Source organism: Bacillus rossius, chromosome 12 (genome assembly GCF_032445375.1).
Source record: "Bacillus rossius redtenbacheri isolate Brsri chromosome 12, Brsri_v3, whole genome shotgun sequence".
Lineage (NCBI taxonomy): Eukaryota > Metazoa > Arthropoda > Insecta > Phasmatodea > Bacillidae > Bacillus > Bacillus rossius.
The window spans coordinates 43,814,725-43,840,891 of NC_086339.1; the positions used below are offsets into that span (position 1 = coordinate 43,814,725).

The 26,167-nt window shown below is 39.4% G+C and overlaps 2 non-coding genes across 2 annotated transcripts; both read left to right on the plus strand.

Moving 5' to 3' along the window:
• The first annotated feature begins 2,592 nt into the window (after positions 1-2,592).
• Trnav-aac (transfer RNA valine (anticodon AAC)) lies at positions 2,593-2,665 on the plus strand. The gene has a single exon. It is a non-coding gene; the product is annotated as a tRNA-Val (tRNA).
• Positions 2,666-23,046: 20,381 nt separating this feature from the next.
• Trnav-aac (transfer RNA valine (anticodon AAC)) lies at positions 23,047-23,119 on the plus strand. The gene has a single exon. It is a non-coding gene; the product is annotated as a tRNA-Val (tRNA).
• Positions 23,120-26,167: the final 3,048 nt, after the last annotated feature.

The window sequence follows — 26,167 nt, forward strand, 5'->3', positions numbered from 1 at the left end:
GTGTAATTATGCCCGTCCTTGTGTGCCGTCTTTGTGTACCAACATTTGTATAAACATTGTAGTTTTCAAAGTGCAGGATCTGATTTAGAGTTAATTCTTGTATGAAAATAACATAAATGGCAAAGGTGTATGCTATATTATAAAGTGCACGATATTTGTGTGCTATCTCCAGGGCACAGACATCGCTGTTGCTTCTGTCAGAATGCTGGCCATTAGATCCGACTTGTTTTCTTCAGTTATTGATTTTGTACTGAAGACGAGCCACGGGAGGCCTCCTTACAGTGTTCAATTGACCGCTTAGCTACGGATAGCGAGTGAACTCTCTGTGATTGAGGTCTGTTGAGAACCATTTTATTTTTTTCGGGGCTACGACTGTAGTGAAGAAATTTTCTCTCTTTATGACCTATACCGTAAACACCCACGGTACTACCTTTTCTCCTTGCATTATATTTGTCTTCACCTTTCCCTGTCACGTTCCTGACATCTATTCATATTTCTGTTTTACTTCTCTCATATGTGCTTCCAAGATTCCTGCAATCATTTCCTGGTCGGTGTGATTACCTCCCCCTTAACTTGATCCGTCGAGAGAGACTTGTTTGACAGTGTACGCTGACGGGGAACAATCTGCCCTGAACTCTCGACCGTGTGATCACCTGTCGGGGTTTGTACCTGTGTTCTCCGGATAGTATAGGGTCACTACCTTTCCGCGGCGCCGTTTTGTCTCTTGTGTCGCTGTTTCCCGGAGCCGGGTCCCGCACTCCAGCCGCGGCAAGAGTGTCGCTGCGTGGTGCAATGGGGCAGGTCGCCCGCGCGTGTCCCGGCAAGAAGTGGCACAGACTGCACGTCTGTGACACGACCACGCCTGGTTGGGCTGGCTGGCAGCCCGGCGGGAAACGACTTGGAGTCACCCCCGAAACAACCAGTGCCATCCGTATCAATGCGGACATCAATGTCCAAGCGCTCAACCCCCCCTCCCCGCATGGTAGACTCTTTTCTACTCTGTCCAACTATTATTCCTGAACCATCCTTCTGTTTCCCATAAGCTTCCGGCTTGATATTAATGTATGAAATTTTTACATCCCGCATGTCAGAGCCCTGGGTTTTCCCTGTGTCTATAAAGGTTTTACCTGGGCTTAACTTATCTGGTTTGGTCTAGTATAGTCAGTGAGGGGAGATAGTCATGGCGCCAATAGCTGTCATGGCTGGCCTTTCCCCCTTCCTAGCACACGATGCATGCTACCCCTCCTGCATGGCTAACACCCTGCAAGATTAGAGCATATGGGTTTCGGCCTGATACGCACTTAGCATCCCTCCCTAACCCGGAACCATCTCAAACACACTTAGTTTAAGTAAGGCTAGGAAAAATATCGCCAAGCCTGTGTGACCTTGAATCGTCAGTATTGACGGGAAGTCTTTATCTAACTCAATATTGACAACGCGTACCCTCGTTTTCACTTTGTTTTTGTAATGTCCCCCCCAGAGCTCTTCAGTGAAAGACAAAACTTTACCGCAAGGTGTCAGAGCATTTACAATATTTTCATTTTTAAATTCAACAGGCACGTTGATTACACATAGTCTACTGTTTTCAGGTTGTCAATGGCAATTTCAATGTCTGCCAAAATTGACTCACCCGATACTGCTATGATTTGAGATGTCCTGCCAGTCGTTCGCATGATCCTCTCGCAGTGCGTCGTTGAAGTCAGCTTGTGTGTTATTGAAGTCCGCTTGATAAAGATGCATCTTTGGCGACCGTCCATCTGGACAGCAACCAGTTCATCTTACTGTATGTGGAGTCTCTCATCCATCCAGTTGTGTAGATCCATGGCCAATGGCTTTGTTTGACGGGAAGCCTAAGATGTCCATCAACTTCTGTCCCTGCCCGAACACGCCCGAATATTCACCTTCGGCCAACCTCGGGTTTATTTATATATATTTATTTTTCTCTGTTTATTTTAATGTAGCTATACTAACCTAACTAACCGTCCATAGTGTTTTAAAGTGTTTTAATGTAGCCAACCTAACCAACTACTTTTAATATTTGAATTAATTTTCCCTGCGCGAAAATAAAACAAATCCCGAAGTTGGCCGAACATGAATTGTTCGAGTGTAATCGGGAATGGCAGAACTTTATGTGCATCTTAGGTATCCCTTGTTTGACACTTCACACAAAGCGTGTTGACGCGTTTCGTAGCTGTATACACGTCCATAATAAGAGGCTAATATGGCGGTGGTTTATGTATAGGTAAATGCATACAGACAGAGCCTAGCTGAAACAGTCTTTTATTCGCGCGGCACGAACGTACTCACGTATGTCGAAACGTACTCACACGCACATGTGTACACACGTCCGCGCGCCCCGAACTCCCAAGCAGACTTGTTATAAACACAGCCACTCGTTTACGAAGTGTAATGGCTTTGTTGTGTGTAATATACTGACTTTGATTTTCTTCATGAAATTTATTTGCAATTCAGAAGCCAGAAACTATAAAGTATTAAAATATAATAAATTACATGGCCTTTTTGTCCAAGAAAAGCCCCTTGGACACAAACTTTACATGACTACAGTTTATTACCGTAATTCATCGACCACCTGTTTCCGTGGTGTAGTGGTTATCACATCCGCCTAACACGCGGAAGGTCCCCGGTTCGATCCCGGGTGGAAACATTGTTATATTTAGCTAACTAAAATAAGTTAATATTTATTGTTCGTAACGAAACTATATCAGGTCGATATAAAATACCATTTCTCTTTTTTTATGTCTTAATTTGCATAAATATAAAAACAAAGTTACCTAAGGAAATCCTTTAGAAAATTTACTTTTATAGTGTGTAATGCAAAAAAACAGCAAATCTGTACAAAAATAAAAAGTAAATATACATATGACTAAATGAGTTTATAAAACTAAACAATTAGTACAAAGGCTATAAAAAGATAATATGGGATCGCACTCTTAGCTGAGGAACAGATATAAAGAATTGCTGTGTTTTTTTTTGTCCCTCTGCAACATCTAATAGACAAACAACATCGATAGTAATCCAAAAGATTTATGAAAGGTTGCCTAAAGTACTATGAGTGCACGGAAAAATATATTTTTTTAACATTTGTGTATTAAAATAATAATAACACTATAATAATTATTTACGATGGTAACTAATATATACATAATAAATTCAAAATAATTGACAAAAGGGTACGATGTACTCGTTTGTCATGTGCAACCTGCTCACCCAGTGTTGACGGCGGGAAGCCTACTTTTCACAGACGAGAGAGCCAAACGTTCGATCGTGCATCTTCGAGTTTTTTTTGTTCATTGTAACTCATGATAACTAATGGTCAATTAGGTTATGTTAGCTACATTATAAATACTTTAAAACATTGTGGACGGTTGATTTGGTTAGGGTAGCTACATTAAAGATACTGTGAAATCATGTAAACGGTTTCCTAGCCCTGGATAGCTACATATTAACAAGTTATTTGCTAAGCAACCATAAAATGATTTTACAGTATTTTTAATGTAGCTATAGGTACTTACCTAATATAACCAACCATCCACAATGTTTTAAAGTATTTATAATGCAGCTAACCTATCATAATCGACCGCAAAATGTAATGCCACACCGGTTTCTACAATGAGATAGAACGGGGAAAAAAAAGCGAGCATGAACTTCAGGGAACTTCGGGTGTGGCTCTCTGGTCTGTGAAATGAAGGCTTCCCGTTGACGGCTAGGTGACTGCGCTGTCAGGCAGAGCCACCTGGCAGCCGGCCCTCGAACTAGCCAGTCCGCGCGGCGCAGAGCGCGCCAGTGTCGCCGCAGGGCGCGACGAGACTGCACGAGTGGCTGGACGGCTTGTGGCGGCGGGAGTGGTCGGAGCCGACCGACTTCGGTCACTCCTGAGTGCAGGCTCGATGCACCAGCTCGCGACAAAGTACCAACTTAATAAATATATTTTAATGTTTATTTTTATGTTTACTTTAATGTTTATATACATTTTTAAATTGAACAGCGTGCACTCAATTTTCCCCTTCTTAATTTAGTTTAGGATGGCTGGCAGCCTGGTGGGAAACGACCAGTGCCACCAAACCCAATGCGGACAAAATGTCCAAGCTCCCGACCTTTCGCTTAGTAGTCTTTCTACTCTGCTCAACTCTTCTTCCAGAACCATCCTCCTGTTTCCTGTAACCAACCTGCTTGTAATTAATGCATGAAATTCTTGCATCCCGCATGTCAGTACCCAGGGTTTTTTCCTTTATATATGCAGGTTTTACCTGGGCCCAACCTATCTAGTTTTTAGTCTAGAATAGTCAGTGAGGGAAGTTCGTCATGGCTAAATCGCTGCCATGGCTGGCCAATCCCCTCCTAGCACATGATGCATGGTTCATAAACTGCATGATTAGAGCGTAAAGGCTTCGGCCTGAGACGCACTTAAGAGTCTCTCCTACCCAGACCTCTCCCTCACACTCATAGCTTTAAGTTAGGTTAGAAAAAAAATCGTAGCCACGTGCCTGAGGCAGCATGGCGGTTGTCATGTGTGCTGCAGCTGGAACAGACCTCAGTCCTCAGGCATGACCACGTGACCTTATTTGATTCAACTGCCTGAAGGCCCGAGGGCAGGCGAGCCTTTCTACCCCCTCCACTTGGTGGTCTCCTTCCAGGTTTCTTTTTTCCTTTCTTTCCAGATGTTCCATGTTCATGGAAGTAACCGAGCACTTGATTCTTGCTAAACATTTATTACTTAACACTACAATATTAAAATGGATTACAATTAATTCACAATTATGTATTAACTAGCTAACATCAAGCAATCGACTTTCCGTTAACTTTGGACACATAATAAGATAGAAATTAAGAAAAAAAATTTAAAAGAACGGGTTGAACTATTCAACGGCTTTTAAAGTATTTTGAACTGCCTTCAATTGATAACCAATTATGAGGCTTGTTAAAACTGCATACGACCATAGTGGTAAACCAGTGTATTTTCTGGGACAGGCTTCAGGCTGAGGAGCTGAGGAGACGACCGCCAACTTGGATTATGTCCTCGCGGTGGCCAATTCGGATTACCTGGACCTCTGACCTTAACCTTAAATACGGCGGCCATTTTGGATCGGCCGAATTAGGATCCGCCATTTTGTTTACTCGAACTTTCCTCAGTGAACACTGGGTGAGAGGGTTACAGGCCACGGATGCACATGACTAATGAGTACATTGACCGGTGTGTCAATATTTAGAATTTATTATGAATATTAGTTGCAATTGTAAATAATTATTATTTTTAATACAAAAATGTTACAAAATTTTTTTTCTGTGGACTTATAGTACTTTAGACAACCTTTCATGAGTCTTTTTTCGATTACTATCGATGTTGTTTGTCTATTAGATGTTACAAAGTGACAAAACTAAAACCGCAGCAACTCTTTGCAATCAAGGGTCAATCTGTTCCTCAGCTAATGTGTTGCATGATGCACAGTTTATACACATGATAAGTATTATTAAAGTATTTATGATAAACGTTAATAAACGAGGATTGGTTTCACTTATATTTTTTTCCACTAAAAACAATTAGAATACTTACATTAAAATAAAAATATTATAATTTTATATTTTTATTTATTCTGTTGAACAATATTTTTCGAAGCATGAAATATATTTTTTAACATTAAAATGAATGATTATAAAGTCAAATCATTCTTGAAAAGTATCAGTGTTTTATGGGAACATTGCCTTTGTTAATAATATTAGCTTTTTGCCAGTAAAAGAAATTTTTAAGTAATGTTATCCAAAATAGAAAAAAATTCAATTAGTGCTTTAGTTAAAACTTGTTTTATTTTTTATTTTTGAATGAAGTTTCTCATATTTTCAAGTAGAAAGAGTGATAATGCTGTTAGTAGTAATGGATGATATACAGTAGATGTGTAAATCATTATTTCTCTTTGTATTTCAAATATGTCAAAACATCATTTTCCATATTTTTTTTAAATATATATTTTTATGCTGGTTACATTGTAGTTAGATAAGTTCTATTTGCGTAGTATTGTGTTCGTACTAAGAATTTGCACCAAATGGACTGGAAAATATTTTGAATAAATTTCATTGAATCTAAATTCTTAAAAGTGCATAGTAATTTAGGACGCAGATCTAAGAGTGCCTTCCCATACCATATTTTTATAGCCTTTGCACTAATTGTTTAGTTCTATAAACTAATTTAGTCATATATATTTTCTATTTATTTTCGTACATATTTTTTTACACTACTATAAAAGTATATTTTTTAAAGTAACTTTATTCTCCATATTTCTTCAAATTAAGACATTAAAAAAAAATACTCTTATATCGACCCGATTTAGCTTCGTTACGAACAATAAATATATTAAATTAATTATCCTTAGCTAAATATAAACAATGTTTCCGCCCGGGATCGAACCGGGGACCTTCCGCGTGTTAGGCGGATGTGATACCACTTTTTTTTTTTTTTTTTTTTTAGTGTTCTATTAAATTCATTTTAATGTACAAATTTCAAAACAGGAAAAGGTAATGTCCAAATCGCCGTCTTAACGTATTGTTTTTTACCATAGACCATCTGTCACGTCGTAGCTGGGATATGAAGTCCCGCAAGAAATATGGCACTTGAGTCTTGAGCACAAAATCGATCAAATTCGCCATCAGGTACACAACCGCCCGCCTCTTCACGGTAGGGAAGGCCGTGATGTCGAGGTAGCACATGCGGTCCGCGCACACGTCTCGTGGAGGTAGGCTGAGCAGTCTGGAAAGTTTGGTTTTACACCACTCCCACAAGGGGCTCGAGAATAAGCAAGCACATATGCGATGGAGGGCGGTGTCACGGTAGCCACAGAGTTCGCAGTGGTCATCCTGGGATAACGCAATGCGTTTCTTGCGATAAAGGGTGGGTGTCAGGTCGTTGACAAACGTGAAATGTTCGGCACGGAGATGAGTAGGTAATTCAGGATCAGAAACGTTTTTCCATATGTTCAGCCAACACAAAGAAAGGATCTTATTCTGAACATTCGGCTCAGAGGGTGTTGCTCGTCGCTGGAAACCATAAAGTTGTCTTGTGGAGACATGCGTACCTTCGGGAAGTTCGGAAATCGTCGTTCGAAGGTGATCGGCGGCGGACCTGTAGTGTCGGGGTAGGCGCTCCCTGGCGCCCCATGCGGCTGTGTACAAAGCCGAGGAGCGACCACCCTGTAAGACACGTTGTATGACGCATTGCTGGAACAAGGCTCGTGCTTTTTGCTCATGCTCAATGAGTCCGAGACCACCTTTACTGACAGGCATCGACAGCTGATCGCGGCTGACCTTGAAGAGGAATCCTTTCCAGATAAACCATCCAATGTATTGCCTGATTTGAGCTGCAATCGCAGCCGGCATGGGGAACACCTGTGCCATGTACCAGAGTTGTGAAAGGGAGTACATGTTAACGATATATACACGTTGGACGATGTTGAGGTTTCTAAGGTGTGACTCAAGCAGGCTACCACGAACTTTCCGCACCACTCCGTCCCAGTTCTCTTGAATGGTATGTCCGATGTCACCCGTGAAAAGTATTCCAAGTGTCCTGATCGCATCCGTAGACACGAATGAATGCTGTGGCACAATCACATCTGGCGCTGCTTTCAGATTCAACACTTTGGTTTTCGCGAAGTTGCATTTTGCATGCGTTGCCTTGTGGAAGGCCTCAAAAATAGCATAAGCGGCCGTGAGTTCATGTTCACTACGCACAATGACCGTAACATCATCTGCATACCCAATGGACGTTAAAGGGTTCCCTTGAATACTCAGCCCTGAGAGAGTAGAGTTAAATTTCCTTATAAGGGGCTCAATATAAAGGACGAAAAGTACCATCGAGAGTGGGCACCCTTGTCGGACAGAGGAGCGGATCGGAAATTTGTCACCAAAACAACCATTGATGGACATCTTCGAGGTTAGGTTCTCACGGAACGTGCGTAGGACAGCTCGAACTGTAGGAGGGAAGCAAAGGTGCTCGAGCACCCTGTCGAGAAAGCTCCATTGCACCCGGTCAAACGCTTTCTCCAGGTCAATGTTCAGGAGGGCGACAGCGCCCGGCGTTGTGCGCGCCAGGAGCTGCACATCGCGGAGCGCAGAAGTGCCTTGTGTGATGGACGTCCCCTGCACAATACAATGTTGGTCCGGCCCGATGACATCAGACAGCGCTGATTTAATACGATTGGCATACACCCGTGCGATGATTTTGTAGTCAGCACACAGAAGCGTGATAGGCCTATAGTGGGCTACATCACGTGGCTGTGGTACCTTGGGGATGAGCACAATGATTCCCTCTGTATGCGTGCTACACAGACGCCCTCGTCGAATGACCGTGCGCGCCATTTCGCAAAATTCCTCTCGAATCGTTGGCCAATAGTGCTGGTAGAATTCGTAGGGGATACCGTCCACACCAGGGGATTTGGTTTTTGGGGCCCTCCGAACAATGTGTGTGATCTCTTCGTCAGTCGGGTCGGCCTCCAGATGGTGCTGTGCTATGTCGTCAAGGCTGCTGTCATACACATCGAGGAATGACGTCCCTTCATCATAGTCAATGTCGTGGTCCGCATAGAGTTCCCTGTAACTACTTGTAAATACTGCGAGGATGGTTGTGGAATCCCTTACGACCGTGCCATTCGCGTCCACAACCGAGCTGATGTGCCTTCGCGTTCGCCTCTTCCGATCTCGCATGAGGGAGTGAATGCTAAGCTTTTCTTGCTGTAGCGCACTCTTGGTGTTGTTGAATACAATGCGACTTTCCATGTTCGCTTGGTGTATGGCGATGATCCGTTCCTTAAGGCGACGGGCTTGATCCCTCAGATTGGTAACTGCGGTTGGATGCGCACTTAATTCCCGCAGGGCCCTCTCGTGCAAATAGAGAAGGGAGTCCTGCTCCCGTCTACAACGCCCGCCATGGTGCTTAAATAATTTGGCCAGACCTGGTTTGACGCAGCCATCCCACCAATCCGCTGTGTACGCGTACCTCTGTTTACATCGCAACCAATGAGACCAGCGCCAATGAAAATCATTGTCCACTTCAGTTTGACCCAACAAGCGTGTTTGTAGTCTCCAGTAGTTACGCCCAGGCGTGGGTGAAACCTCCGGGGCAGCCACAGTACAAACGACCATGTAATGATCTGTGACAGCCACTGGCACCACATCAAATGATCGCGCGTTGTGTCGATGCGTGCGGGACATATAAAACCTGTCTAGGCGCGAACTAGATGAATAGGCATGAAATGTATAATGTGGTGTGGGTACTTGAAGAATGTCGACCATGTCTTCCACATCAATGGCAGTAATGAGCTCCTGCAGTGCCGTGTTAATGGGGTAGTGTCCACCAACGTGATCACTGGGTTTAATTATACAATTGAAATCTCCACCTAGAATCAGACCCGTGCCATCATTCCTTATAAATGGAAGGATTTCCTGGCGAAAAAATTCCTGGCGTTCTGTTCGACGCTGAGAGCCAGAGGGGGCATAGACATTCACACATTGTCCGATGATGCTCCTGCCAGTAGCGCTGGAGGGATTGAGCGCTATGAGTGTGCCAGAGATTATCCTCCCAGATGTGTGCGCTCTGATGTGCGTGAGTTCAAGATGGTTCTTCGTGACAACAATGGTTCCTCTCCCTTGAGGGCCGATGTTGGGGTACACATTATATTGGTCAAAATATGGTAGCTGCTCTAGCGCACACTCTTGTAAAAATAGTACGTCGATAGCGTGCGCACGTACAATGCTGTGTAAAGCATGAAATTTGAAAGGAGCTTCAATTGCACTAATGTTTACAGTGGCAATTGTTAAAACTCTAGTCATCCGCTACGTCTTTGCTACTAGCTACGTCATCCCCTCCCCCACTCTGTTCCGTTATGCTGATCGCGCCCCCCTTGATTTGCTCGATCGCATGCTGGGCAATGCGGAGTGAGTATGCACGTTGTGAACGCGGGCTGTCCGGTAGGGCGGTGCCGCGACTGGCTGGACTGCGACTCGCATGACGGGCCTTTTTGTCCCTGCGCCCGCTCGGGGGCCGTTCACGCCCACCCGACTTTTTGCCTGAGCGGGGGTTGGTGGAGTGTGCCTCCTGTGAACATTCGGACATTTCGTCATCCTCCATGTCCGTGGGCGTATCGAGTCGTAAATCCGGGGCGGGCATGTCCTGTTGAGTCGGAGCAAGAGGTGATGCGGTAATGGTGGACAGCAGAGTTTGGAGTGGGACCGCCTCATAAGGCCTCTCCTCCCTGTCTTCTGACGTCAGAGTTTGTGCCGGCGGTTGTAAGCTCGCCCCAGAGGTGGTGGGCCGGTCCCGCACTTCGTGCGGTTCTGTCGAGCGACAGCTCTGCGCGCCACCCTGTAGTGTCTGCGCCCACGTGCGCGGCGCGCCCGACCGCTCGCGCGGAAGAGTGCGGCAGGCCGCGCGGTGGTGTCCCGCCTGCGAGCAGTGACTGCAGGTCTGGAGTTGTCCGTCATACACTACGAACCCGTGATGCCCATCGACTACCAGCTGTGAGGGAATATTTTGATTTAGTTCCATTTTCACTATTCGTACCCCTGTCTTGGCTTTGAACTTGCGATACACCCTCCACATTTCGTCCACGCACGTGTGTATCTTTCCGTACGGAGTGAGCGAGTAAACAATCCGTTCATTTGGTACTTCCACGGGAATGTTTACGACCCTGACGGTTTTCAGGTTGTCTAGCGCCAGTTCTATGTCTACTTGTAGTGACTCACCGCTCGCTGCATGTATCTGAGACGTTCCGCCGGTCTCTCGGATGATCCTCTCGCAGTGTAGTAGTGATGTCAACTTCACAAAGATGCATCGTTGGCGTCCGTCGACCTGTACAGCAATCACTTCGTCATCCCGCAGCCCAAGGGTCTCGTCGAGCCATCGGAGTAAGTCCAACGCGAGCGGTTTGGTTTGACACTTCACGCGAAGGGTATTCACTCGTGGGGTCGGTTGGCAAGTCGCCATGATGGTCATGCGAAAGTCAGTAAGAAGCCTTTAGAATACGTTACGTGTAAGCCGCACGACACTTAACTCGCTCTCGCACTAAACCAGGAGAGTAACAGCGCACGAGACACGTCGCGTCGCACACGTCCGCTCACCACGCGAGCACGGGGCGGACTGCCACTACACCACGGAAACAGATGAAAGGAAAGTTACGATAACACACTGTTACTATAAAGTTTGTGTCCAAGGGACTTTTCTTGTCCAAAAATGTAATGTAATGTATTATATTTTAATACCTTAATGTTTCTGGCTTCTAAATTGCAAATAAATTTCATGAAATAAAAATAAAAGCCATACAACTTCATAAACGAATGACCGAGGGAGTGTGTTTAGTTCTCGCAGTAATTGAAATAAAAAATTTCCCGTCTTTACACATAGATCAAATGTATATAGCTAATCAAAACTAATGTAAAATTTTCAGTTTTACTAAACTTAAAAGGCTGTTGCTATAGCTTAGTTCCTATACTTGGTAGAATATCAGATTTACTACATTTATCATATTGCGTGACGTTTATATATATTTTTTATTTATTAATATTATATAATTGCCTCATGTAAAGTAATTGATACCAAGAATAAGATGGTATCAGAGCAGTCACAAAAGTACCACTAGAAGCCTATCTTAGATTTTGCCATATTGTACAAGGAGAGTCTTATATTATAGACCAACAAAAATGTTTTTAATGTAAAATTAAGGTACCTAATGTATTTAAAAATCGCATTTAAATACATAACTTTGTTAAATTAGTTAGTTATTAATTGAAATATATAATATTTTTATAACTAATTTAGAAATATTTTTTTAAAATTCCAAATATAAAATATAAATTTTTTGTGGAGTGCAAAAAATTGTCGTGTAGTACCGACCAGCATTTATTTTAATAGGTTTAAGGTCTTAACGACTAATATTTTTATTATAACAACATTTTAATCTACGATAATAATATTAACTATTATTTGACTTAATATTTGTACAACGAAGATCGTACATTAATTATAATATTATTATTCATAATAAAACGCTATGACATGACCGAATTTTATTACACTAGCTCAAGGGTAAGTTCACATTCTGCAAAGGTCACATTTAAAATGTAATATGCCATCTTGAGATGTATATACAACGTGTGCCCAAACTTTACATTTGACACACTGCACCCAGTATTCTTCAAATTATTCATGATATTCTCGTTTTTCTTCCTTTAAATTTCTCCATTTTGACCCGAACTATTTTTTTCTTAATTTTTATCACCTTTTTTTAATAGTATGTAAAATACGGTACAGGCGCTCGGTTCTGGCTGATGATGGAGGATTGGATCGGCCATCATGGATTGTGACGTCACGGCGGCCATCTTGGATGAAGTTGACCTTTTCCTTTGACCTTGAACTTCATAATTAGTCAAAATATACTAAAAATTATTAAACATACATAAAATTTGCTTAAAATCCTCAATAATTCACAAAAATTTCTAATTTTTCAGAAAAAAATACCGCCAAAAATTCAATAATCTGAAGGAAAAAAAAACTCTATTTTGAGGGTAAAATTCCCTCTAAGCGGAACTGTCCCGTTAAAATCCTCAAAATTTTTTAGCCGCTTGAACATTCCTTACAGTGGCTTAAATTCCTCAACGACAAGCCGCTCTAAGCCACCGATTTTATGACCAAGACCTAGACCATTAGAATGTAACGGCAGCCATTTTAATTGTTATTTAACTGTTGCAGTTATCGTTACAGCCAAAAAAAGTGTGTATATTTTATGATAGATATTCTTTAAATAATTGTATATTGATAATAAAATATTTAAAAAAAAATTGACAAAACATTCTGCCATTTTGGATTTTTTTAGGTTAAGTCCACCATCTTGAAAATTCGTATTAGTTATTGTAGGACATCGGGATTTTTTTTTAAATAATAAATATTTAAATAATTTAATTAACCACTAACATCATGTAGTCTTCAGTTTGAACCTTATTAGGTCAAAATAAAAATGACGATATATCCTTCCTACATGGAAGCCACTGATAGAAGGACCTCTCACCACTAATGCCAAGGTGTATATATATATATATATATATATAAACACAACAGGCTAATATGACGATACACCCACCATCTTGTTTTCGTCTGCTGGAGACCACCATATGGTTTTTGTCTGCTGGAACCCATTATCTAGTTTTATTTTGCTATAAAGCGCTATCGCCATTTTAATTTAATTTTTGCCCGCTAGACTGGATAAATCATTTACTGCCAGGATGTCCGCAATATTAGCCGCCATCTTGGAATTAAGTAATCATTGAACTCTAAATTCAGAAATAATTCCCAAATTCAACAAAAAAATAATTTGTGGAGGTAATAATTGCGTCCATTGATTCCTGTCCTTGGTTCAATACTTGATCCATGCAAAAAAATTTATGTTACCTATTTAAAAAAATATAAATTTCAATAAATTTAGTAGAAAATCCTAAAATATGCTTAAATTTCTCATCTACCAGATTACAATAAGACGGTATGATCGCCATCTAAGGAAGGTGTATTTATTTTGCTAGAAATTAGAATTTTGTTTTTTGAAATTCTTTAAAAAAATCAGTTATTAAATAAGTTAGTTAGATTTTCGGCCAGTGATGAAAAAAACTAAGTTTAAGAAAAAGTGAAATTCTTTTTATATTACCTTTCGTGAAGTTTATTAATTATTTACTCCATGAAAAAGAACTCTAGACAAGATACTTGTCCGAGGTATTAAATTTGTTTTTAGCGCCACCTAACACGAAAGTCTATTTTCATACGACGCATGAAATACATTCCAACCAGTTCATGTATACAATGCTATACGTACAGGCCAATTGTCATAGGACCACAAGACCAGGTGATGTACAATGTCAGATAATCAGGCCAGACTTTTACCAACCACAAGACCTTCTTCGTCTATAGCTTATCTAAAATATTACATGCAGTTAAAATAAAGTCTTCTTCAATATTTGAGGATCGTGTCCATTTCCCTCCGTTGCTTTAGAAACAAGATAAATACTTACAATTCTGGCCACGAAAACAGTTTAATTTAGTCGACAACGTAGGGCTCTTACACTAACAGAAACAAAACTGCTTAGTGCTCGTCGCTGCGTGTTACGGCAGCCAATGGGGAACCCTGTCCCCAGCGTCTATGACATTCAGTGTAGCGTGCGCGCGAACACTGCATTTTAATGCTGCCTGAATTCCAGATTTTAAACAAAAATCTCAGAAATTTAGTCCTACATTTTGCAATCTTTGTTACGGAAATTAATAATTAATTTTAATGATTAATCTTATTTTTTTCTCTTGTGTTGAGTGATGTCTTGCATGGTTTGTTCAAAATTCGTTTTTTGTTTTTGATATTTCGTACCATCTGAAGTAGTTCAAAATTAAATAATAATAGTTTTTTTCTAAGCTCTATCATAGGCGTACACTATAACAATCGGTGCCCCTTATTAGAAGCAGATCCCGAATACATATTGTTTGTGTACGAGTTGCATAGGTGCAAGGCGTGGCTGTTATTTCGTTCAAAACTTTAAATCGAGGATTTCTTGTAAACAACAGGATTCAGACCCTAAACATATGGCCAACGTTTTCGTTCTACCTTCAAAAATTGTTTAGATACGTTACAAAAATATATGGGAAATATGGAGTTTTATTCGTTATTATTTTAATGACATTAATGTACGTCAACGACAAGCATATAGAATATAAGCCAAATAATTTTATTTTAATTCAACCATTATTTACAATAAGTTTTCAACATATTTTTTTCGTGAATAAACTACTGACGCAGTTTTAGGGTAATATCACACTCATCCCATATATTATATATGTACAGTACACTCCCGATTATCCGCTAAATTAAGTGGCAGGGCCACCGCGGATAGTGAAAATCGCGGATAGTCCGCAAAAGAACTGAAAATGGGAAACAAAAAAGGAAACATTAATTTCAACTTATAAATTTAAATATTTATGTATAGTAGAAGTTACAATTAACAGTTAATATTTTAAATAATGCTGAAATTTTAGTATTTTACTGAATAATTAACATACAATACATTTCAATAATGTAAACATAAAAGTGCCCGGTACTTACTTCGTAACAAGGATACAGTTTTGTACGTACTCAGAGACTTCATTAGATACTGCGTGAGTTCCGAGAAGGCCTGTGGTGTTTTACTGTATACTGCACACAATACACTCGTCAGTAGAGTTTAAATTTACTCACTTGTAATAAAATACTGATTTACATATGTGCTGTATTTTTTCGTAGCATGCGCGTATAATATGGAGTTTACTGTATTACATTATCAGTTACAGAAATGTGGAATTTTCTTGTAGGTAAGTGTAGCAAATTTGTGGTAAATGGTATGTACCTAACTGATGGGTCCATGCGCGGTGGTGAACATGAGCCGCTCTTGTCGGAGGAATGTCCCTCCAGCATGGCACAGGGTTGGATGCTTTGCGGGGGGGGGGGGGGGGGGCTGCCTCCTCGGGGGTTGGGGACGGGAGGAATTAGTCCCTGCAGGGGCTGTTAATTGGCCCTGGCGGAGATACGAGCCCCTGATCCTCTGTGTCTGCGCCGGGCGCGCTGTTGCGGGGATTCCCGGCACTAAAACCCCCTCCCCTCCCCAGAACCTGCTACGGCACCGCACGTGTGTGTGATAGTCGCGAGAGACGCCCGCTGTTTACCCGCCCTCCGATGTACACGCTTGATAGGTCGACGTGCATGTCGTTGTTTTCATGCTTCGAGCAATTCCTACAGGCTTTCCACTGTCTCAGATTTTGACGGTACAACGTTTAATAAATCTATGAACGCCGGCTGCACGCACCAAAAAGTGTCCCGTTACGCTGTATGCCGTTAAGCTCATTGTACGCTTGCGCCGCATCTATCTCTATTCCACTCGATTAGAACAACCAATGATCTGACTTTTTCGAGGCACATTAAACTTGAAACACTCCATTAGTTTCCTACTTTTCCTATCATTGACCTTTCCTTAACAGAATAACACAGATTGGAAGAAGTTAAATAGCAAACATTTTTAAAGGTATAGTTAAAATAATCTCTTCGCTAAAGTAATAAACATATTTGAACAAATGATTGTAAATATAAGTAAATTTATCAATTGAATTGTAGATTTCATTTCACTCCTTCTTTGTATCCATACAAAATAGTGATAATTCAATAAAAATGATTCAATTTTATTCATAAAAGTATGCAATAATTTCATTAATGTTTTGTTATGACGTTGTCACGTTAAACTATCGTCCGTAAACCGACTTTACAGACAAACAATTTTTACACTAGGTTTTGTTGCAAATGTCATTTATACAGGCATGTATGCGCAGGAATGATTCACGGGGAAAAAAATGTAAACGATCATTAAACCGCCACAAGACATGCATGAGACAGCAGTTTCTCCTTCTGTAATTGGCGGATGTCTGCAAGAGAGGCCTTTGCCCTAATTTATCGAGCAATTAACGACACTTTTGATTCTGCGCAGAATCGATGTGATTCATCTGCCAACAGTGGACAGTGGTGCTCCGATCGCTTGGAGCAAGCTCCAAGGGTTCCCTAGCCCTATGCGGAGTCGACGTGGTGAGCGACGACACAGCTCCGGTACTAGCCTGGACAGCTAGCAGAGGTTGGATAGGCCTCCACAGGATTACGGGTTCACTGGGTGTTTTGAGGGGTTCCAGTGTGATGTGGGAGATCGGAGAAGGCGCCTGCAGTGCTAATAAAGTCTTAGGGCTCAGGTCACAGCCAACTGTCTGGTCAGCTGAGTGAGGTAAAGGGGCTGAGGCGGTGACTGTGCTGGATTGGTGGTCCCAGCCGCTGGTCATTGCCGAAGCTCTAATACCCTCCCGTTAAAACAACAGGGAGTGATCCTTAACAGTTCTGTTTTAAATAAGCTCTGGAATGTATATGCAACGAACTGGAATGCTACTCCCACGCAGTGGAATAACGTTTTGCCGATAGAAGAAAACGTGATATTTTTTTTTAAAAAATCATATCAAAACTCCTTGTGTTTTTTAAAAAAGAAAATAATGTAGCATGAGTTGTGTCTCGTGATTGGATTAGTTTCTTTCAGGTTCACGCCCACTGTCGGCAGATTATTCTGACCTTACGGCCGGCATTCTCACGTTCCCCTCCCACATGTGCGCCCTAATAGGGTAGCGTGGGAGTAGCATTCCAGTTCGTTGCATATACATTCCAGAGCTTATTTAAAACAGAACTGTAAAGGATCACTCCCTGTTGTTTTAACGGGAGGGTATTAGAGCTTCGGCAATGACCAGCGGCTGGGACCACCAACCCAGCACAGTCACCTCCTCAGCCCCTTTACCTCACTCAGCTGACCAGACAGTTGGCTGTGACCTGAGCCCTAAGACTTTATTAGCACTGCAGGCGCCTTCTCCGATCTCCCACATCACACTGGAACCCCTCAAAACACCCAGTGAACCCGTGGTCCTGTGGAGGCCTATCCAACCTCTGCTAGCTGTTCAGGCTAGTACCGGAGCTGTGTCGTCGCTCACCACGTGACTCCGCATAGGGCTAGGGAACCCTTGGAGCCTGCTCCAAGCGATCGGAGCACCACTGTCCACTGTTGGCAGATGAATCACATTGATTCTGCGCAGAATCAAAAGTGTCGTTAATTGCTCGATAAATTAGGGCAAAGGCCTCTCTTGCAGACATCCGCCAATTACAGAAGGAGAAACTGCTGTCTCATGCATGTCTTGTGGCGGTTTAATGATCGTTTACATTTTTTTCCCCGTGAATCATTCCTGTGCATACATGCCTGTATAAATGACATTTGCAACAAAACCTAGTGTAAAAATTGGTTGTCTGTAAAGTCGGTTTACGGACGATAGTTTAACGTGACAACGTCATAACAAAACATTAATGAAATTATTGCATACTTTTATGAATAAAATTGAATCATTTTTATTGAATTATCACTATTTTGTATGGATACAAAGAAGGAGTGAAATGAAATCTACAATTCAATTGATAAATTTACTTATATTTACAATCATTTGTTCAAATATGTTTATTACTTTAGCGAAGAGATTATTTTAACTATAACTTTTATAAATGTTTGCTATTTAACTTCTTCCAATCTGTGTTATTCTGTTAAGGAAAGGTCAATGATAGGAAAAGTAGGAAACTAATGGAGTGTTTCAAGTTTAATGTGCCTCGAAAAAGTCAGATCATTGGTTGTTCTAATCGAGTGGAATAGAGATAGATGCGGCGCAAGCGTACAATGAGCTTAACGGCACACAGCGTAACGGGACACTTTTTGGTGCGTGCAGCCGGCGTTAATCGATTTATTAGACGTTGTCACGTCAAAAGCTGGGACAGTGGAACGCCTGTAGGAATTGCCCGAAGCATGAAAACAACGACATGCACGACGACCTATCAAGCGTGTACATCGGAGGAGCGGGCAAACAGCGGGCGTCTCTCGCGACTATCACACACACGTGCGGTGCAGTGGCAGGATCAGGGGAGGGGAGAGGGGTTTTAGTGCCGGGAATCCCCGCAACAGCGCGCCCGGCGCAGACACAGAGGATCAGGGGCTCGTATCTCCGCCGAGGCCAATTAACAGCCCCTGCAGGGACTAATTCCTCCCGTCCCCAACCACCAAGAAGGCAGCCCCCCCCCCCCCCCCCTTGCAAACAACCCTGTGCCGTGCTGGAGGGACATTCCTCCGACAAGAGCGGCTCATGTCCACCACCGCGCATGGACCCATCAGTTAGGTACATACCACTTACTACAAATTTGCTACACTTACCTACAAGAAAATTCCACATTTCTGTAACTGATAATGTAATACAGTAAACTCCATATTATACGCGCATGCTACGAAAAAAATACAGCACATATGTAAATCAGTATTTTATTACAAGTGAGTAAATTTGAACTCTACTGACGAGTGTATTGTGTGCAGTATACAGCAAAACACCACAGGCCTTCTCGGAACTCACGCAGTATCTAATGAAGTCTCTGAGTACGTACAAAACTGTATCCTTGTTACGAAGTAAGTACCGGGCACTTTTATGTTTACATTATTGAAATGTATTGTATGTTAATTATTCAGTAAAATACTAAAATTTCAGCATTATTTAAAATATTAACTGTTAATTGTAACTTCTACTATACATAAATATTTAAATTTATAAGTTGAAATTAATGTTTCCTTTTTTGTTTCCCATTTTCAGTTCTTTTGCGGACTATCCGCGATTTTCACTATCCGCGGTGGCCCTGCCACTTAATTTAGCGGATAATCGGGAGTGTACTGTACATATATAATATATGGGATGAGTGTGATATTACCCTAAAACTGCGTCAGTAGTTTATTCACGAAAAAAATATGTTGAAAACTTATTGTAAATAATGGTTGAATTAAAATAAAATTATTTAGCTTATATTCTATATGCTTGTCGTTGACGTACATTAATGTCATTAAAATAATAACGAATAAAACTCCATACTTCCCATATATTTTTGTAACGTATCTAAACAATTTTTGAAGGTAGAACGAAAACGTTGGCCATATGTTTAGGGTCTAAACCCTGTTGTTTACGAGAAATGTTCGGTTTAAAGTTTAGGACGAAATAAAGCCACGCCTTGCACCTATGCAACTCGTACACAAACAATATGTATTCGGGATCTGCTTCTAATAAGGGGCACCGATTGTTACAGTGTACGCCAATGATAGAGCTTAGAAAAAAACTATTATTATTTAATTTTGAACTACTTCAGATGGTACGAAATATCAAAAACAAAAAACGAATTTTGAACAAACCATGCAAGACATCACTTAACACAAGAGAAAAAAATAAGATTAATCATTAAAATTAATTATTAATTTCCGTACCAAAGATTGCAAAATGTAGGACTAAATTTCTGAGATTTTTGTTTAAAATCTGGAAATCAGGCAGCATTAAAATGCAGTGTTCGCGCGCACGCTACACTGAATGTCATAGACGCTGGGGACAAGGTTCCCCATTGGCTGCCGTAACACGCAGCGACGAGCACTAAGCAGTTTTGTTTCTGTTAGTGTAAGAGCCCTACGTTGTCGACTAAAATAAACTGTTTTCATGGCCAGAATTGTAAGTATTTATCTTGTTTCTAGAGCAACGGAGGGAAATGGACACGATCCTCAAATATTGAAGAAGACTTTATTTTAACTGCATGTAATATTTTAGATTAGCTATAGACGAAGAAGGTCTTGTGGTTGGTAAAAGTCTGGCCTGATTATCTGACATTGTACATCACCTGGTCTTGTGGTCCGATGACAATTGGCCTGTACGTATAGCATTGTATACATGAACTGGTTGGAATGTATTTCATGCGTCGTATGAAAATAGACTTCCGTGTTAGGTGGCGCTAAAAACAAATTTAATACTTCGGACAAGTATCTTGTCTATAGTGCTTTTTCATGGAGTAAATGATTAATAAACTTCACGAAAGGTAGTATAAAAAGAATTTCACTTTTTCTTAAACTTAGTTATTTTCATCACTGGCCGAAAATCTAACTAACTTATTTAATAACTGATTTTTTTAAAGAATTTCAAAAAACAAAATTCTAATTTCTAGCAAAATAAATACACCTTCCTTAGATGGCGATCATACCGTCTTATTGTAATCTGGTAGATGAGAAATTTAAGCATATTTTAGGATTTTCTACTAAATTTATTGAAATTTATATTTTTTTAAATAGGTAACATAAATTTTTTTGCATGTTTCAAGTATTGAACCAAGGACAGGAATCAATGGACGCAATTATTACCTCCACAAATTATTTTTTTGTTGAATTTGGGAATTATTTCTGAATTTAGAGTTCAATGATTACTTAATTCCAAGATGGCGGCTAATATTGCGGACATCCTGGCAGTAAATGATTTATCCAGTCTAGCGGGCAAAAATTAAATTAAAATGGCGATAGCGCTTTATAGCAAAATAAAACTAGATAATGGGTTCCAGCAGACAAAAACCATATGGTGGTCTCCAGCAGACGAAAACAAGATGGTGGGTGTATCGTCATATTAGCCTGTTGTGTTTATATATATATATATATATATATATATATACACCTTGGCATTAGTGGTGAGAGGTCCTTCTATCAGTGGCTTCCATGTAGGAAGGATATATCGTCATTTTTATTTTGACCTAATAAGGTTCAAACTGAAGACTACATGATGTTAGTGGTTAATTAAATTATTTAAATATTTATTATTTAAAAAAAAATCCCGATGTCCTACAATAACTAATACGAATTTTCAAGATGGTGGACTTAACCTAAAAAAATCCAAAATGGCAGAATGTTTTGTCAATTTTTTTTTAAATATTTTATTATCAATATACAATTATTTAAAGAATATCTATCATAAAATATACACACTTTTTTTGGCTGTAACGATAACTGCAACAGTTAAATAACAATTAAAATGGCTGCCGTTACATTCTAATGGTCTAGGTCTTGGTCATAAAATCGGTGGCTTAGAGCGGCTTGTCGTTGAGGAATTTAAGCCACTGTAAGGAATGTTCAAGCGGCTAAAAAATTTTGAGGATTTTAACGGGACAGTTCCGCTTAGAGGGAATTTTACCCTCAAAATAGAGTTTTTTTTTCCTTCAGATTATTGAATTTTTGGCGGTATTTTTTTCTGAAAAATTAGAAATTTTTGTGAATTATTGAGGATTTTAAGCAAATTTTATGTATGTTTAATAATTTTTAGTATATTTTGACTAATTATGAAGTTCAAGGTCAAAGGAAAAGGTCAACTTCATCCAAGATGGCCGCCGTGACGTCACAATCCATGATGGCCGATCCAATCCTCCATCATCAGCCAGAACCGAGCGCCTGTACCGTATTTTACATACTATTAAAAAAAGGTGATAAAAATTAAGAAAAAAATAGTTCGGGTCAAAATGGAGAAATTTAAAGGAAGAAAAACGAGAATATCATGAATAATTTGAAGAATACTGGGTGCAGTGTGTCAAATGTAAAGTTTGGGCACACGTTGTATATACATCTCAAGATGGCATATTACATTTTAAATGTGACCTTTGCAGAATGTGAACTTACCCTTGAGCTAGTGTAATAAAATTCGGTCATGTCATAGCGTTTTCTTATGAATAATAATATTATAATTAATGTACGATCTTCGTTGTACAAATATTAAGTCAAATAATAGTTATTTTTATTATCGTAGATTAAAATGTTGTTATAATAAAAATATAAGTCGTTAAGACCTTAAACCTATTAAAATAAATGCTGGTCGGTACTACACGACAATTTTTTGCACTCCACAAAAAATTTATATTTTATATTTGGAATTTTAAAAAAATATTTCTAAATTAGTTATAAAAATATTATATATTTCAATTAATAACTAACTAATTTAACAAAGTTATGTATTTAAATGCGATTTTTAAATACATTAGGTACCTTAATTTTACATTAAAAACATTTTTGTTGGTCTATAATATAAGACTCTCCTTGTACAATATGGCAAAATCTAAGATAGGCTTCTAGTGGTACTTTTGTGACTGCTCTGATACCATCTTATTCTTGGTATCAATTACTTTACATGAGGCAATTATATAATATTAATAAATAAAAAATATATATAAACGTCACGCAATATGATAAATGTAGTAAATCTGATATTCTACCAAGTATAGGAACTAAGCTATAGCAACAGCCTTTTAAGTTTAGTAAAACTGAAAATTTTACATTAGTTTTGATTAGCTATATACATTTGATCTATGTGTAAAGACGGGAAATTTTTTATTTCAATTACTGGGAGAACTAAACACACTCCCTCGGTCATTCGTTTATGAAGTTGTATGGCTTTTATTTTTATTTCATGAAATTTATTTGCAATTTAGAAGCCAGAAACTTTAAGGTATTAAAATATAATTCATTACATGAGATTATTGGCCAAGAAAAGCCCCTTGGACACAAACTTTAAAATAACAGTGTGTTATCGTAACCTAATTTTCATCTGTTTCCGTGGTGTAGTGGTTATCACATCCGCCTAACACGCGGAAGGTCCCCGGTTCGATCCCGGGCGGAAACATTGTTAATATATTTAGGTAAGGATAATTAATTTAAAATATTTATTGTTCGTAACGAAGCTAAATCGGGTCGATATAAGAGTATTTTTTTTATGTCTTAATTTGAAGAAATATGGAGAATAAAGTTACCTTAGAAAATATATATTTTTATAGTAGTGCAAAAAAAATATGTACGAAAATAAATAGAAAATATATATGACTAAATTAGTTTATAGAACTAAACAATTAGTGCAAAGGCTATAAAAAGATAGTATGGGAACGCACTCTTAGATCTGCGTCCTATATTACTATGCACTTTTAACAATTTAGATTCAATGAAATTTGTTCAAAATATTTTCCAGTCCATTTGGTGCAAATTCTTAGTACGAACACAATACTACGCAAATAGAACTTATCTAACTACAATGTAACCAGCATAAAAATAATATATTTAAAAAAAATATGGAAAATGATGTTTTGACATATTTGAAATACAAAGAGAAATAATGATTTACACATCTACTGTATATCATCCATTACTACTCACAGCATTATCACTCTTTCTACTTGAAAATATGAGAAACTTCACTCAAAAATAAAAAATAAACCAAGTTTTAACTAAAGCACTAATTGATTTTTTTTCTATTTTGGATAACATCACTTAAAAATGTATTTTGCTGGCAAAAAGCTAATATTATTAACAAAGGCAATGTTTCCATAAAAAACTGATACTTTTCAAGAATGATTTGACTTTCTAATCATTCATTTTAATGTTAAAAAATATTTTTAATGCTTCGAAAAATATTGTTCAACAGAATAAATAAAAATATAAAATTATAATATTTTTATTTTAATGTAAGTATTCTAATTGTTGTTAGTGGAAAAAAATAAAAGTGAAACCAATCCTCGTTTATAAACGTTTATCATAAATACTTTAATAATACTTATGATGTGTATAAACTGTGCATCATGCAACACATTAGCTGAGGAACAGATTGACCCTTGATTGCAAAGAATTGCTGCGGTTTTAGTTTTGTCACTTTGTAACATCTAATAGACAAACAACATCGATAGTAATCGAAAAAGACTCATGAAAGGTTGTCTAAAGTACTATAAGTCCACAGAAAAAAAATTTTGTAACATTTTTGCATTAAAAATAATAATTATTTACAGTTGCAACTAATATTCATAATAAATTCTAAATATTGACACACCGGTCAATGTACTCATTAGTCATGTGCATCCGTGGCCTGTAACCCTCTCATCCAGTGTTCACTGAGGAAAGTTCGAGTAAACAAAATGGCGGATCCTAATTCGGCCGATCCAAAATGGCCACCGTGGTTAAGGTTAAGGTCAGAGGTCCAAGTAATCCGAATTGGCCACCGCGAGGACACAATCCAAGTTGGCGGTCGTCTCCTCATCTCCTCAGCCTGAAGCCTGTCCCAGAAAATACACTGGTTTACCACTATGGTCGTATGCAGTTTTAACATCCTCATAATTGGTTATCAATTGAAGGCAGTTCAAAATTCTTTAAAAGCCTTTGAATAGTTCAACCCGTTTTTTTTAATTTTTTTTTCTTATTTTCTATCTTATTATGTGTCCAAAGTTAACAGAAAGTCGATTGCTTGATGTTAGCTAGTTAGTACATAATTGTGAATTAATTGTAATCCATTTTAATATTGTAGTGTTAGGTAATAAATGTTTAGCAAGAATCAAGTGCTCGGTTACTTCCATGAACATGGAACATCTGGAAAGAAAGGAAAAAAGAAACCTGGAAGGAGACCACCAAGTGGAGGGGGTAGAAAGGCTCGCCTGCCCTCGGGCCTTCAGGCAGTTGAATCAAATAAGGTCACGTGGTCATGCCTGAGGACTGAGGTCTGTTCCAGCTGCAGCACACATGACAACCGCCATGCTGCCTCAGGCACGTGGCTACGATTTTTTTTCTAACCTAACTTAAAGCTATGAGTGTGAGGGAGAGGTCTGGGTAGGAGAGACTCTTAAGTGCGTCTCAGGCCGAAGCCTTTACGCTCTAATCATGCAGTTTATGAACCATGCATCATGTGCTAGGAGGGGATTGGCCAGCCATGGCAGCGATTTAGCCATGACGAACTTCCCTCACTGACTATTCTAGACTAAAAACTAGATAGGTTGGGCCCAGGTAAAACCTGCATATATAAAGGAAAAAACCCTGGGTACTGACATGCGGGATGCAAGAATTTTATGCATTAATTACAAGCAGGTTGGTAACAGGAAACAGATGGATGGTTCCGGAAGAAGAGTTGGGCAGAGTAGGAAGACTACTAAGCAAATGGGCGGAAGCTTGGACATTTTGTCCGCATTGGGTTTGGTGGCACTGGTCGTTTCCCACTAGGCTGCCAGCCAGCCTAAACTAAATTAAGAAGGGGAAAATTGAGTGTACGCTGTTCAATTTAAAAATGTATATAAACACTAGATAATGCCCGGCATGCGTTGCAATGCATCAATCATTTTTTTTTTTTGTAATTTTTTAAACGTATACTAAGCATCTCTCTTTATCTCTCTAATTCTCTATCTCTCTATGTACATCTCTATAACTCACTCTATCTTTCTATTTATATCTGTATCTCTCTATATATCTTTCTAGCGGACCTGACAGACATTGTCCTGCCCAAATGTACTTTTTGTGAGATATGGATATGGCGGTAAGTATTTCTACGCTGGACATTTTGTATCTTCTCATTATACATACCCCTCCTGTTGGGCACGCCACTGCCGTTACCAAAAACCTTTCCCATGGTTACGCAGAAGGCAACAACAATGCAAAAGCCCGTTGCCATGGAGGCTAATTATCAACAATGCTTAGTTTTTTTGCTTTTAAAGCGTGTATTTTTAGTTTTTCTTAACTCAGAATTGAGATAAAATATCCAATTGTGAATCTAAACCATCCTCGAATCCCCGTGAACTCACATACAAAATTTCATCAAAATCGCGTACAAACAGACAGACAGAAAAAGTACTGTTTTATTATAGTAAGATAGATAGATTATTCTTACATGTTCGCATCCATGCAGTATATGAAAAATCAGCATGCA